Source organism: Sminthopsis crassicaudata, chromosome 5 (genome assembly GCF_048593235.1).
Source record: "Sminthopsis crassicaudata isolate SCR6 chromosome 5, ASM4859323v1, whole genome shotgun sequence".
NCBI lineage: Eukaryota > Metazoa > Chordata > Mammalia > Dasyuromorphia > Dasyuridae > Sminthopsis > Sminthopsis crassicaudata.
The window spans coordinates 65,925,517-65,938,543 of record NC_133621.1 but is presented as its reverse complement, the minus strand read 5'-3'; positions in this window follow the sequence as shown (position 1 = coordinate 65,938,543).

The window sequence follows — 13,027 nt, the reverse complement described above, 5'->3', positions numbered from 1 at the left end:
TATAAAATACACTCTTCTATTGAGAAGATGCTCTGATTTACTAAAATCAACCAATAAACATTTATTAGGTATCTTCTGTGCACCAGGAATACAAAAAGAGAAACAAGAAATAGCCCCCTCTTCAAGGAATAATAATCACACAAAGATAACAGCCATGGTAATAATACAATAAAAGCTGTCATTTTTATATGGTTTGAAGCTTTGTAAAGTACTTTATATCCCTGACCTCCCTGGCTCTACTCTGTGAAACAGAGAACTATTTTGACCACTGGACTTCCCTAGCTTGGTGAAAATGGCTCTTAAAAAATTCAACTTTGCTTCCACAGTCACCAGCACTTCTGAATGTAATTTTTTTCAGCTAGAGTTGTTTACAAGGAAAATGGAAGTAGTAATAGCAGAATCATGTGTCACGATAAAAGAACAGATTACCACTCCAACCCAAATTAGTCTGGCGAGTTTGGAAAGCCTGGCCCAATTTTTCCAGGTTTTGACGATCATAGAAGCTGAGGCCTCCAGGCTGAGAAGGTCAAAAGTCTGAACCTGTGTGTTCCTACCAAGGTGTAACAACTTATGAGACCCAATATAAATTCTTGCTAGTCCCTATAATCATCTCATTACAGGTAAGTGGGAGGTCTCAGCTCCTGTGAGCTATTAAAGAGCAAAAGGCTGTAAATGTGGCAATCCTGCCTTCAAAAGTGAATAAGGGCCCCAGCACTCATCCCTTAGGCTGAAATTCCATTGACAGATTGCTGGACTCAGTCAACCAAGAAAGGCCCTTCTGTTTGGGACTTTACTGAAATCAACTCTGGGAATCTTTGGTTCCAATTTATGAAGTATCTGCTGTATTTTAACCCCTTTTTAAAAAAATCCTTCAGTCTAGAACAGAAGAAAATGTTGGCAATTTTTTACAGCCAGTGTTTCTGATAAAGATTTTATTTCTAAAATATATAAAGGATTGTGTCAAATTTATAATTGATACAAATCATTCCCCAATTTATAAATGGTCAAAGAATGTGAACAATTTTCAGATGAAGAAATTAAAGCCAACTATAGTCATATGAAAAAAATGCTTTAAATCACTATTGATTAGAGAAATGCAAATTAAAACAATTTTGAGGTACTGCCTCACATCTCTCTGATTGATTAAGATGACAGGAAAAGATAATGATGAATGTTGGAGGGGATGTGGGAAAACTGGGACACTGATACATTGTTGGTGGAGTTGTGAATGATTCAATCATTCTGGAGAGCATTATGAAACTCTGCCCAAAGGGCTACAAAACTGCATACTCTTTAACCCAGAATTGCCACTACTGGTCTATATCCCAAAGAAATCATAAAGGATGGAAAAGACCCACATGTGCAAAAATGCTTGTAACAGCCCTTTAGTGGTGGCAAAGAATTGGAAAATGAGTAGATACCTATCATTTGGGGAATGACTGAATAAGAAATGGCATATGAAAATAATGGAATATTATTGTTCTATAAAAAATGATGAACAAACTGACTTTAGGAAAACCTAGAAAGATTTGTGTGAACTGATGCTGAGAGAAACAAGTAGAAAAGTAGAACCAGGAATACATTGTATACAGTAACAGCAAGATTGCTTGATGATCAACTATGACAGACTTGGTTCTTCTCAGGGATTCTGGATTCCAAGGCAATCCCAATAAATTTTGGATGGAAAATGTCATTCACATCCAGAGAGAGAACAATATAAATCTGAAAATAAATCAACACATGCTATGTTCACTTTTTCCTTTTTTTTTTTCCTCTCATGGTTTTTCTCTTTTGTTCTGATTTTTCTCTCAGCATGATTCATAAGGAAAAAGTATAAAGTGTAAAAAAGTGTAAATGTATAAAGTATAAAAAAGTGTAAAAAAGAAATGTACATATATAACTAAAATTTGTTTTTTTACATGTAATGGGACAATTTTTTTTAAGTTCAAGAAAAAAACTAAAGAAAAAAGAAGAAGAAGAAAATGTTGGGTATAGTTCTCTCTGACCAAAGACTTTCTTTTTAAAAAAAGTTATTTTATTTTTAATTTATTGAATAAATCATTTCTGCAACATTATAATTTTTTAAAAGATGGTTATATACAAAACTGCAAATCTATGTATAATTTGCTATTCCTTTTCAATATATAATTAAAACCATCATGCTAATTTATTTCCCCTCCCTTTTTTTTTTCTTCCCTCTCTACCCTATGAAATAATGTAGGTAAAGAAGCCTTTTGCAAAATCACTTTCTCCAAATGTTACGCTTTAACAACAGAACAATAAACAACGAAATAGGCTTAGAACTTTAAGGGATATCACAGGTCATCTAGTCCAATAGTAGATAGAAATGAGGGCCACTAAAATATAGCAGGTTGCATTTTGATTTAAAAAACCAAGTAGTAACATTATCTTTGTCCTAATGTAATTTTATTTATTTTGATAAATATTTCCTGATGACATTTTAATCTAGCTTTAGACTGCACTCCAGAGTGTTGCTGACCTCAGTGAGACACCTCTGATCCAGATTAACCCCCTCAATTTATAGAAATTGAAGCACAGAGAATTCCAGTCTTGCCTACTTCAGTGGCAGAACTGGAGTTCTCAAACCTAGCTACCTCTCAAATGCAATTAAATTGCAAGCTTCTTGAGGGCAAAAACTGTCATTTTCCTTTATTTGAATCCCTAGCACTTAATATAGTCTTTGGTATATAGTAGACACTTAAATGCTAATAACAGACCGAATAACTAAAAACTTTGCAAACTCTGGTTTTCTATGGTGTTCCATTCTCACTGCTAAGCTCTCTCAGGTCTCCTAACAACTTTGTCCGTACTTCAATATACAAGTCAATCACGATCCTCTAAATCTCCAGTGCCCCCCAACCCATTTTAATTGTTTCCTCCCAGAGATTTTTTTTTGAGTTGGAGGAAGTGTCCCTTACTTCATGTTTCCTTCAGAAAATTTTTTAAAAAAGTAATTATTTTTAAACTCTGAGTCTCTATTTCATTTTCTTTTTTGGCAGGGTGATTTATGCCCTATTATATTTCATCATGCAGCCAGAGCAGTTTTTATTATGTCATCAATTATTCATGGATTTAACGTATGAGTTCATGAGCTTTTCCAACTGAGAAAGCTGTTGTCTACATTCTGGACAACAGTTTTCTCAGGCTACAGCATATGGTATATGAGATACACACCTACTTCTTTGCTGGACTGGTGAACATTATGGGTTTCCTGTTGAGAGTTCCAATCGGCCAGCAAACTCAGCTGCACATAGCTAAATTTGCCCTTAAGAGGAAAAAAAAAGCAAAATAAAACAAAACAATTGGCTTATGTAAGTTTTGGCATGCTGAGGAAACTGAATGATCCCAGTTTGACTCAAATGGCAGAGTCTGTGATTTTACAGCTGAGAACACAAACCACACTGGACTACCCTGATGGCCGTGCCCAGGATGACATGAAGAAAATAGGATTCACTAGAAGATCTAATGAGGCTGAAGATGCTGAGGGTGAGACGGTCAGACTCTGAAACCCTTGAATGCCTCAGAATGGTATCTTGGCTCTGGAAATAAAAGGTTTTGGCTTACACCGGGATAGTTCCCTCCATTCCCCACTTCCAGCCCAGCTTCACAAATACCCTAGAGTTAAAAAGATATCAGCAATATTCTCTGCCAGTCCATTTTTTCCTCTTTCAATTTTCTTTAATTTTCCAGTCTGCCTCCTCTCCCTCCCATTGCTTCTTCACTCCTATTGAGAAAGCAAGAAAAAAATAAAACCTAGTTATAAGCAAAACATACCCAAATTGAATATGTCCCAAAATATATAGGGTTCAATCTGCACTCTGAGTTCTTCACCCCTCTACCAGAAACTGGCAGATAGTATGTTTTATCATCACTTCTTCTGGAATTATGCTTAATTGCTACATGGATCAGAGTTTCTAAGGTTTTCCAAGTTTGTCTTTTTTAATAGTGTACAAATCATTCTCTCGGGTGTGCTCATTTCACTTTGCATCAATTCATATGCTTTCCCAGATTTTTCTGAAGTTACTCCTTTTATCATTTCTTACAGCACAATAGATTTTCATCATACATATATATCATAATTTATTCAGTTCTCTTCAATAGATAAGTACCCCTTCAAATTCCAACTTTGCCATCACAAAGGGAGCTGCCGTAAATACCTTTGTACCTTCCAGTCTATTTTTGATGGGAAGAGGGAAGAGTGGGTTACTTTGGGAAAACAAAAGCTATAGGCCATTTGTTTTTAGTGGAGGTAAGAGAATTAGAAGTCAGAACCTCCTGGGACAATAATATACTTTCCTGAAAGATAAAATCTCTTTCCTGCAGGGAAAGAAAAAGGCTTGTTCTGAGACCTTCTGTCACCTTTTAGAGATGCTGTGTCATCCCAAGATGAGCCTGTCTTGGCAAATATTAGTGTATATTGAGTCTGTTACAAATAATGATGTAATGTGGTTTGGAATAGATGGCTTCTGAGCTCCTTTCTAATGCAAATTCTGTGATTCTAGAAGGCCAATGGCATTTCTGGAAATGCCCCATTCTAGGACTGCCAAACTTTAATTTGTACATGAATGATCCCTAGTGTGGAACACAAAGTTGCTCCATGTTGACAATGTGTACCTTGTTGTCTTTACAATATTGTCAGCATGGAGCAAGGACATAGTCCAGGGGTCTTTCAGAAATAAGCTAAAACTTGGCAGTCCTAGAATGTGCATTCCCAGAAATGCTATTGGTCTTCTAGAATCACAGAATCTGAGTTAGAAAGGAGCTGGGAGGCCATCTATTCCAAACCACATTACATCATCGCCTGTAACAGATTCAACAAGAACATTGCCGTAAGGTGCCTTCTCAAATCACCTCTCAGAGCTAGCCAGTGACAGGGATCTGGGAACCTTCAAGGAGCTGAAACATCCTGGAGTTTTAATGGCTCTCTATTACCTTTAGAAGATTCCTTCAGGGGAAGGATGATTTAATTTTGGTCTTTATATAGGGCCTGGTCCATAAAAAGTACTTCATGTATAAATGATTTATGGGGAGAAGTATGGGGAGCACTTTCTAGAGCCACTAGTAAAAGAATCTAGAAGGATGTCACTAGGAGCAAGAAATAAAGTTTGCCCTCACCATCTGATAATGAATCATACTTGAAAAAATATAGTCCTTTCTCTATTTCTACTTTTTTTTAAATAGCCTTTTAGTTTTCACAATATAAGAAAAGATAGCTTTCAACATTCACCCCTGAAAAACTTGTGTTCCAGGTTTTTTTCCCTTCCTCTCCTTCTCCCCCCCCCCCCCCCCAGACAGCAAGTAATCTAATATAGGTTAAACAAATGGAATTCCTCTAAATTTCCACATTTGTCATGCTGCATGAGAAAAATCAGACCAAAATGGGGAAAAAACATGAAAAAGGAGAAAAATACAAGCAAACAAACAATAACAACAACAAAAAAGGTGAAAATACTGATGGGGGTTGAGATCCCTTTAAGATTCCTTTTTGAATTCCAATGATATCCAGGCTTTCCCCAGCCCCACTGGATCTGAGCTACCCCCACAGTTTCTTCCTTATCTGAAAACTCATTGAATTCTATTCAATGCTGACCCTAGCTAAAAACTGGTCAGGAGCCTGGGACTCCACCCACCTTCAAGATCACCAAGAGCCCCCATTATAAAAGGGGCAACCCTGTAGTCCATACTTTGCAGAAGTCCTAAGCATGGCATTCTTATGTCGGTCATGTCAAGGGTTTCTACCCACTGGACCTATTCTGGTGCCCTTTTATCCCTACCCTTTACTTTACTTTACTAACTAAACTTTATTTCTAAACCCCTACAATAAACTTTTTTTTTTAAATCAATCTAGGTTTTCAGGCCTGTAAATTCCTTTACAGGGGACTCTGTGCCGTCACGGGACTATCCTTGTGCCAACCCAAAAGGAGTTCCCCCTTTCCTAACTCTTATCAATACTATACTTTGATCCACATTAAGTCTCCATCGTTCTCTCTCTGGATGTGAATGGCTCTTTTCATCACAAATATATTGAAATTGTTTTGAATCATTTCAGTGTTGAAAAGAGCCAAATACACAATTGATCATCACATAATCTTTTTGCTGCTATGTTCAGTGTTCTCTTGGTTCTGCTCACTTAGCATCAATTCAGGTAAGTCTTGCCAGATTTTTCTGAAATAATCCTTCTCATAATTTCTTTTAGAGCAATAATAGTCCATTAATTCAAATACTATAACTTATTCAGCCATTTCCCAACTCTTGGACATTCACTCAGTTTCTAGTTCCTTGCCACTCCACAAAGAGCTGCTATAAATATTTTTGTATATATGGGTTCTACTTCCTTTTGGAAGATCTCTTTGGAATTCATGAACAGTAGAGACACTGCTGGGAATGCACAATCTGATAGTCCTTTGGGAATAGTTTTATTGCTCCCTAGAATGGATGGATCAGTTTACAACTCCACCAACAATGCATTACCATCCCAGTTTTCTCACATCCACTATTTCTACTTAAAGGATGTGTATCAGGGAATAAAAATTAATGGTCTTTCTTTGTACTTTTCATTTAATAGAGAAAACAATAATCCTATACTATTTTTAATATTACTCCTCTTCAATCAAGAAACCTGGGAAAGATAGAAACCCCAATATACCAGTGAAGGCTCAGGTCAATCACAGATACCCTAAACAATCATCTAGCCTTCAGATTCTAGGGAAAAGAGGGGTATATGTAATAGGCTAGTATTTTTAAAGTTAATCCTTTGAAGTAAATTTGTTTAACCTACTGAATTGGGAGATGGGGGTTTATATCTCAGAGAACAAGGCATAATATTCTCCCACTTTATGTTCATTCATTTCTACACGTATTGTTTTAGATTTTCTTTTCATAAACATTAAAATAGGCTAGGATTACAAATATGTCAATGCATTTCTAGAATTTGAGATGGCTGAGATAATATCATGAGGTGAGTTGGCTATGTAAATATTCAATTTAAAAAGACATCTTACTTAAAAATAATCACTGTTGAGAGGCAGCATGATAGAGAGCTGGCTTCTGATTTAGGGTTCATATTCTATTTTTGACTTTGGGCAAGTCACTTAAACTTCTCAATGTGTCAGTCAATTCTCTAAAACTGTAAGTTGTAAATAAAGTACTGATCTACATTGGTAGAAGGAATTTTCTTACTAGAAGTTTCCTATACCAATGAAATCACAGGTTTAGTTTAAAAAAATTCTGGTTTTGGTTCGTGGTGACACATTCCAATAAGAGAAGACTGCTTCTTTCTTGGAAAGGGGAGACCAAAAAAGGGAATAAATTATCCGTATCATGTGTCTGAATGGTATATGCCAGAGACAGTGCAAGTCCATTTCCCAGGCAACTGAACTGAAAAACAAGAAAAATATTTTAATAGTTCATACATCAAGTAAACATGTACAAGATCCACTCAATTAAACCAGTAGCATCATGGTGACCTAACTAGCATGCTGCCTTCATCTTCAAGGCTCTTTATGACTATTCATGAATTGACAAAAGATCAGAGATTGGCTGGACGTTTGAGACTTGTGATTTTGAAAAGAATGGATGGGACACAGATCAAAGAACAGCTCCTTGCTTTGTTAATGTAACTCTTTGATGTCTAAAATAAGCATGAAATGTTGATCCTGTTTAGATTTCCAATGGTGATTTTTTGTGAAGACTCAATATGTGGCTGTAAAGAATGGAAAGGTCCTTCCCCAGCTTTCTCTAGTTACAATCTAGAACCTGAACATTATACTTGGTCTGGGACTCTAGGGATTACCTTGATTAGAAGAAACTCCCAGACTTCAATTTGGAGTCCTGAAGTACTCCAGTTTTTAGGTCTATTTACCTGGGTCTATTTACCTAAGAGGCTATAGACCAAAGCTACTGTTTGAATTGGTACCTCAAGGTCAGGGAAACTTTTATATCTCATTATTTCATCATGTACAGGCAGGAAGATTAGATTCAATAAGCTTAGATTAATTTTTTTTTTTACTTAGTTGCTACAATGATTTGTCTAGAAAGCTATTTCCTGGACCAAATAATTAGGGAAATTCCATGGTTGGCTTAAGAGTGAATTGAACCATAATGGTTTTATATTTACATGATGATTCAGGAAACTACTCCGAAGGGGTTAACCCTGACCCTCAGAATTCTGAATTTTTCTGCATCATGGATCCTATAAACAGTCTGGAAAACTTATGGACCTCTGCTCAGAATGGGATTACAATAGTATTCAATTATATTGAAATAGACTTAATGAGAATTAAGGATAGTAGGTTAAGAACTATTGTAGAGAAAGTCAAGAGAACACCTATTATGATTTGTTGCTAAGGGAAAGTGGAATATGTATCATGGATCTTTTCAGTCTTTTTCTAGCTAGCCCAGTCTTTGTAATTTGCAAAGAATAGAAGAGCAGAAATTGGGGAGATTAAAAGTAGATTTTATTGCCACAATTTATCACAGTTCTGTTCCATTTATAGATTAGAACCATAAGGATCTTTGCCTCACCCTGGAGATATGATAAAGACCTAAGATATTTCTAACTCTAAATCAAAAGAAAGTCATACTTAAGAAGAGGCAGGAGAGGAGTGAGAATATTCACAGAAAAGTTCCAATAACAGATATGACGACAGAGTGCCAGGCTGAAGTCAGAAAGATTCATCTCTGTGAGCTGGAATCCAGCTTCAGATACTTATAAATTGTGTGACCCTAGGCAAATTACTCAATCCTGCTTGCCTGAGTTCCTCATCAGTAAAATGAGCTGGAGAAGGAAATGGCAAACCCCTCCAATATTTATGCCAAGAAATACCCAAATGGCATAACAAAGAGCCCTACACAACTCAAAACAACAATCTTTACCAGGAAATCCATGAAAATTGGAAATGATTGAACAACTAAACAGTTGTTCATTTCATATATGTGTATATGTTTGTGTTCATACACACATATACTCTTTATGTATATAAAGACTTGTCAACATAGCAGTTTCATTCTTTTTGTTGTTTACTTGCATTTTATTTTGCTCCTCTTGTTTTTCTTGTGCAGCATGATAATTGTATAAATATGTATACATATATTGGATTTAACATATATTTCTCCCATGTCTAACATATATTGGGCTACTTGCCATTTAGGGGAGAGCATGGGGAAAGAAATTGGAACAAAGGGTTTTGCAAGGACTAATGTTGAAAAATTGTCCACACATATGTTTTGAAAAATAAAAAGCTTTAATTAAAAAAATAAAAGACTTGTGTCTTTATATTGTGTGCCATACACAAGACAGAAGATAAGCCCCCTGAGGGCAGTCATTGGACTTACATATAGGAGGGAATTTATAGATCTTTTCTTTTGGGTGATTCCCAATGATATTTGTGATACAGTTGGTTTTTATGAGAGGATTGGCTGTGTATGGTTGTGTATGTCTGAAACAAATGGACAGACCAGAACAGAAGCATGAGGTTTACCAGTAGACCAAATAGCCCCCAAAAGAAAGTGATAGAATTCTGAATTTTTTCTTGTGGTAGCTGAAGACGTTCAGCTTTCTTCCTCTGTGTTTGTCTTGAAATCTCAGAGGCCTGTCCCATCCATGCCCTGCTACACTGACCTAGCCAAACAACTTTGATATTTCTGAGAAGTGGAATGGGGCGGCTAAAAGTCCATAAATTCACACATATAGAGGTCATTGAATTTAATCTCTCATTTTATAGATGACCAAACCAAGGTCCAGAGGTTAAGTGCATTGTCCGTGGTGCTATAAGAAGTAGACCTGGGTTCACATTACAGATTCTGTGATCCTAATTCCCATGCCCTATCCACACTTTTATATCGTCTCTCAAAGTGGCTCCCTGCACACTTTTTTCTCTCATTCTGGACCGTTAATAGTATCCAAACAATGGAAAACTTATGGACCTCTGCTCAGAGGTCCATAAGAGACTTAATGAGAATTAAGGATAGTAGGTTAAGAACTATTGTAGAGAAAGTCAAGAGAACACCTATTATGATTTGTTGCTAAGGGAAAGTGGAAGTCAGGGTCTCTAGTACGTAGCTTTACATTTATACTTTATGTAAATATACTTAGTATATTTTGAACAAACCAAAAAAAAAAAGTCTGAGTTTTTGGCAGTCACTTAATAGAGGGTGATGGATTAGGATTGGAGTCAATGATGCAGCCAGGTAGTGTACATGTGGGAACCAGCAACACATCTGTGTCTATTTAGACATCTTAACATTCCCTGCTTCTGACAATATGCAGGCTAAGAGTTTGGGCTAGGAGAAAGTTTTCCAAAAACTAAGTGACTAGAGTTGGCAGCCCCATATAATTAAGGAATTCACAGGCCTTAATAGGTCTCTAGACCACCCTGCCTTAAAAAAATAAGCACACAATATAACAATATAGATATTTTCTTTAATTTCTTGAGAGGTCAAGCCATCAAGACACACTGGGAGATGATAAACCTCGAGCTTGTATATCAGTACAAAAAAGTACCAGAATGTTACACCAGCTCTTTCTCCCTCACAGATTCCATAGGTTGGAAAAAAGTTCTTAGGATCAGACATTTAGAACCAAAAGGGATCTTAAATGTTCAATCTCACCCAACTCCTCTTTTTGCAGGTTATTACTTTTTTCTTTTTGTTTTTCTTCCTCCCTCCATTCCTCCTTCCTCCCCTCCCTGCTCTCTGTCTTTCTGTCTGTCTGTCTCTCTCTGTGTCTCTCTGTCTCTCTTTTCTCATTTTTTTATATTGCCAACTATCTCCTCCATTCCAGCCCCAAACCTTCCTACAAGTCCTAGGTTTACTTTTAATACCCCCATACTTACACAGCCATACGTGATATACTGAGTATACAATAGACCACAATCATTTCAGGGAACATAAGTAATGCTACCAATAAAATTTGCTGAGAGAAGATATTTGTAAAACACTAAGCCTCTTTCCAGAGACTTTCTCCTTCAGGGGCCTCCTATTTGGAGTCTGTCTTCCCCAGAATCTACTTAGTTCTGGGATCCCCAGTTAATACAGGCAAAAATCAGAGGCAATGAGAATTTCCCATTTAATAAGGTCAGGGGGGAGGGCTCATTCAGCTGGCTTCCAGGAATCTGGACCCCATCTTATGGCCAACACTTCTTATCCCTCCCATCTTACCTGAACTTCTCAATTGGATTTCTACCTCAGCTTTGACACACATAGACAGAGATATACACAGATACACACACAGGTTAAGTCTTTAACTTTTTCTCATTATCACAAAACCAAAACCTGTGCATCCTTCTCCTACACCCCCATTCCTCACAGACCAGTTAAAAAAGCAGCAAAAGAGACAGAAAGGAAGAGAGAGTTGTATCGCCCCAGACTACATCTATATTTATGTAGAAGAACGAACAAATAAATTTAGTGGTTTCTTTTGTGATAAAGAAAATACTCTCCGGATACTCTCTGGATCCGGCTGATCCAGATGAAGTCATCTGGCCTTAACACAGTGCAGATGTGGAGTTCTGTGGAGAGGCTGAGTCTTTCTTGAAATTCCCCCGACACCCCGATGACAGTGATCTGCCTCCATATTGTTGTTGGCATTGCTAACAGCATCAGCAGACTCGATCTGGCTTCATATTTTAAACTCAGCTTACAGGCCTAATTCATTAAAAAAAAAAGAAGAAGAAGATTTATGGACATTGCAGTACTTTGCTATAAATCTAATTTCTAGTAGAGCTTGAGGCTGCACTTCAGACAGAAGAAGGGCGGGCAGGGAAGAGCCTTCTAACCACCAAGGGTAGGATTGGGGCACTCGCCAATGGTAAACATTCCCCTACCTAAATAGGTTTGGGGCCTGTGGGAAAGCAGAAAAGGGCTAGAGTCACCTGGTTCTTTAGGTTCCCAGGGCTAGGGAGGGCAAACTGATACAGTAAGCATACCGACTTGATCTCGGTAAACACTGGCCACGTTAACATCATCTTCAGTGGGTATTAGCAGTTGCTAAGCTCTGGGGCGACAGAGAACTATGAGCCTCCCCCTGACCTCCAGGGCTTCATAACCTAGCTTTGGGAGGTGGGGCAGGACTGTGACGCATGAGACTCGTTCTGCTTTGATTCACGGAATCCTTTTCATTGTTTGATGTACTTGTGGATGTACCATGCATTAGTGAACAGAAGCTAAATATTGGGAGTGTCAGACATAGAGTGTCAGGAGGTGAACAGGGACGTGCCTGAAAAACCCAACCCACTCCACAGAGAACTGTCAAAGGGGTGATTTCCATGTGACATCTTATAAACCATAGGTATACCTTTTCACCTAACAAACAGGGCAAGTCATTGAAAGTCGCCACCACTTTAATGGTGTAATAATGGTAACTGTTCTTTGCATATCACTTTCTATACATTACCTCATTTGAGCCTTGTGAAGATCCTATAAGGATATTACTTTCCCCATTTTCCAGATGAGGCGGCTTCAGAGAGACTGAATAGCTTATCCATTGCCTCACAGCTAAGAAGTATGAGAAGTGGGATTTGAATTCAGATATTCTGGACCTCTAGGCTAATACTCTACTTGCAATATTTCACATTATCTGGCTCTTTTCAGCAATGAGGTGATTCAGGCCAGTTCCAATAGACTTGTGATGGAGAGAGCCATCTGCATCCACAAAGAGAACTATGGAAATTGAATGTGGATCAGAGCATAGCAGTTTCACCTTTTTGTTGTTATTTGCTTGTTTTTTCTTTCTCCTGTGTTTTCCCCTTTTGATTTGATTTTTCTTGCATAACATGATGATATGGAAATATATTCAGAAGAATTACACATGCGTAACCTATATCGGATGGCTTGCTGTTCAGAGGAAGTGGGGAAAGGAAGGAGAAAAATTTGGAGCACAAAGTTTTACAGAGGTATGTGCTGAAAACTATCTTTGCATGTATTTGGGAAAACAAGACAAACTATTTTATAATAAGGACATGAGTAGAAAAAAAGTTCAGAAACCCTGACCTGCTGCATCCTGCCTATC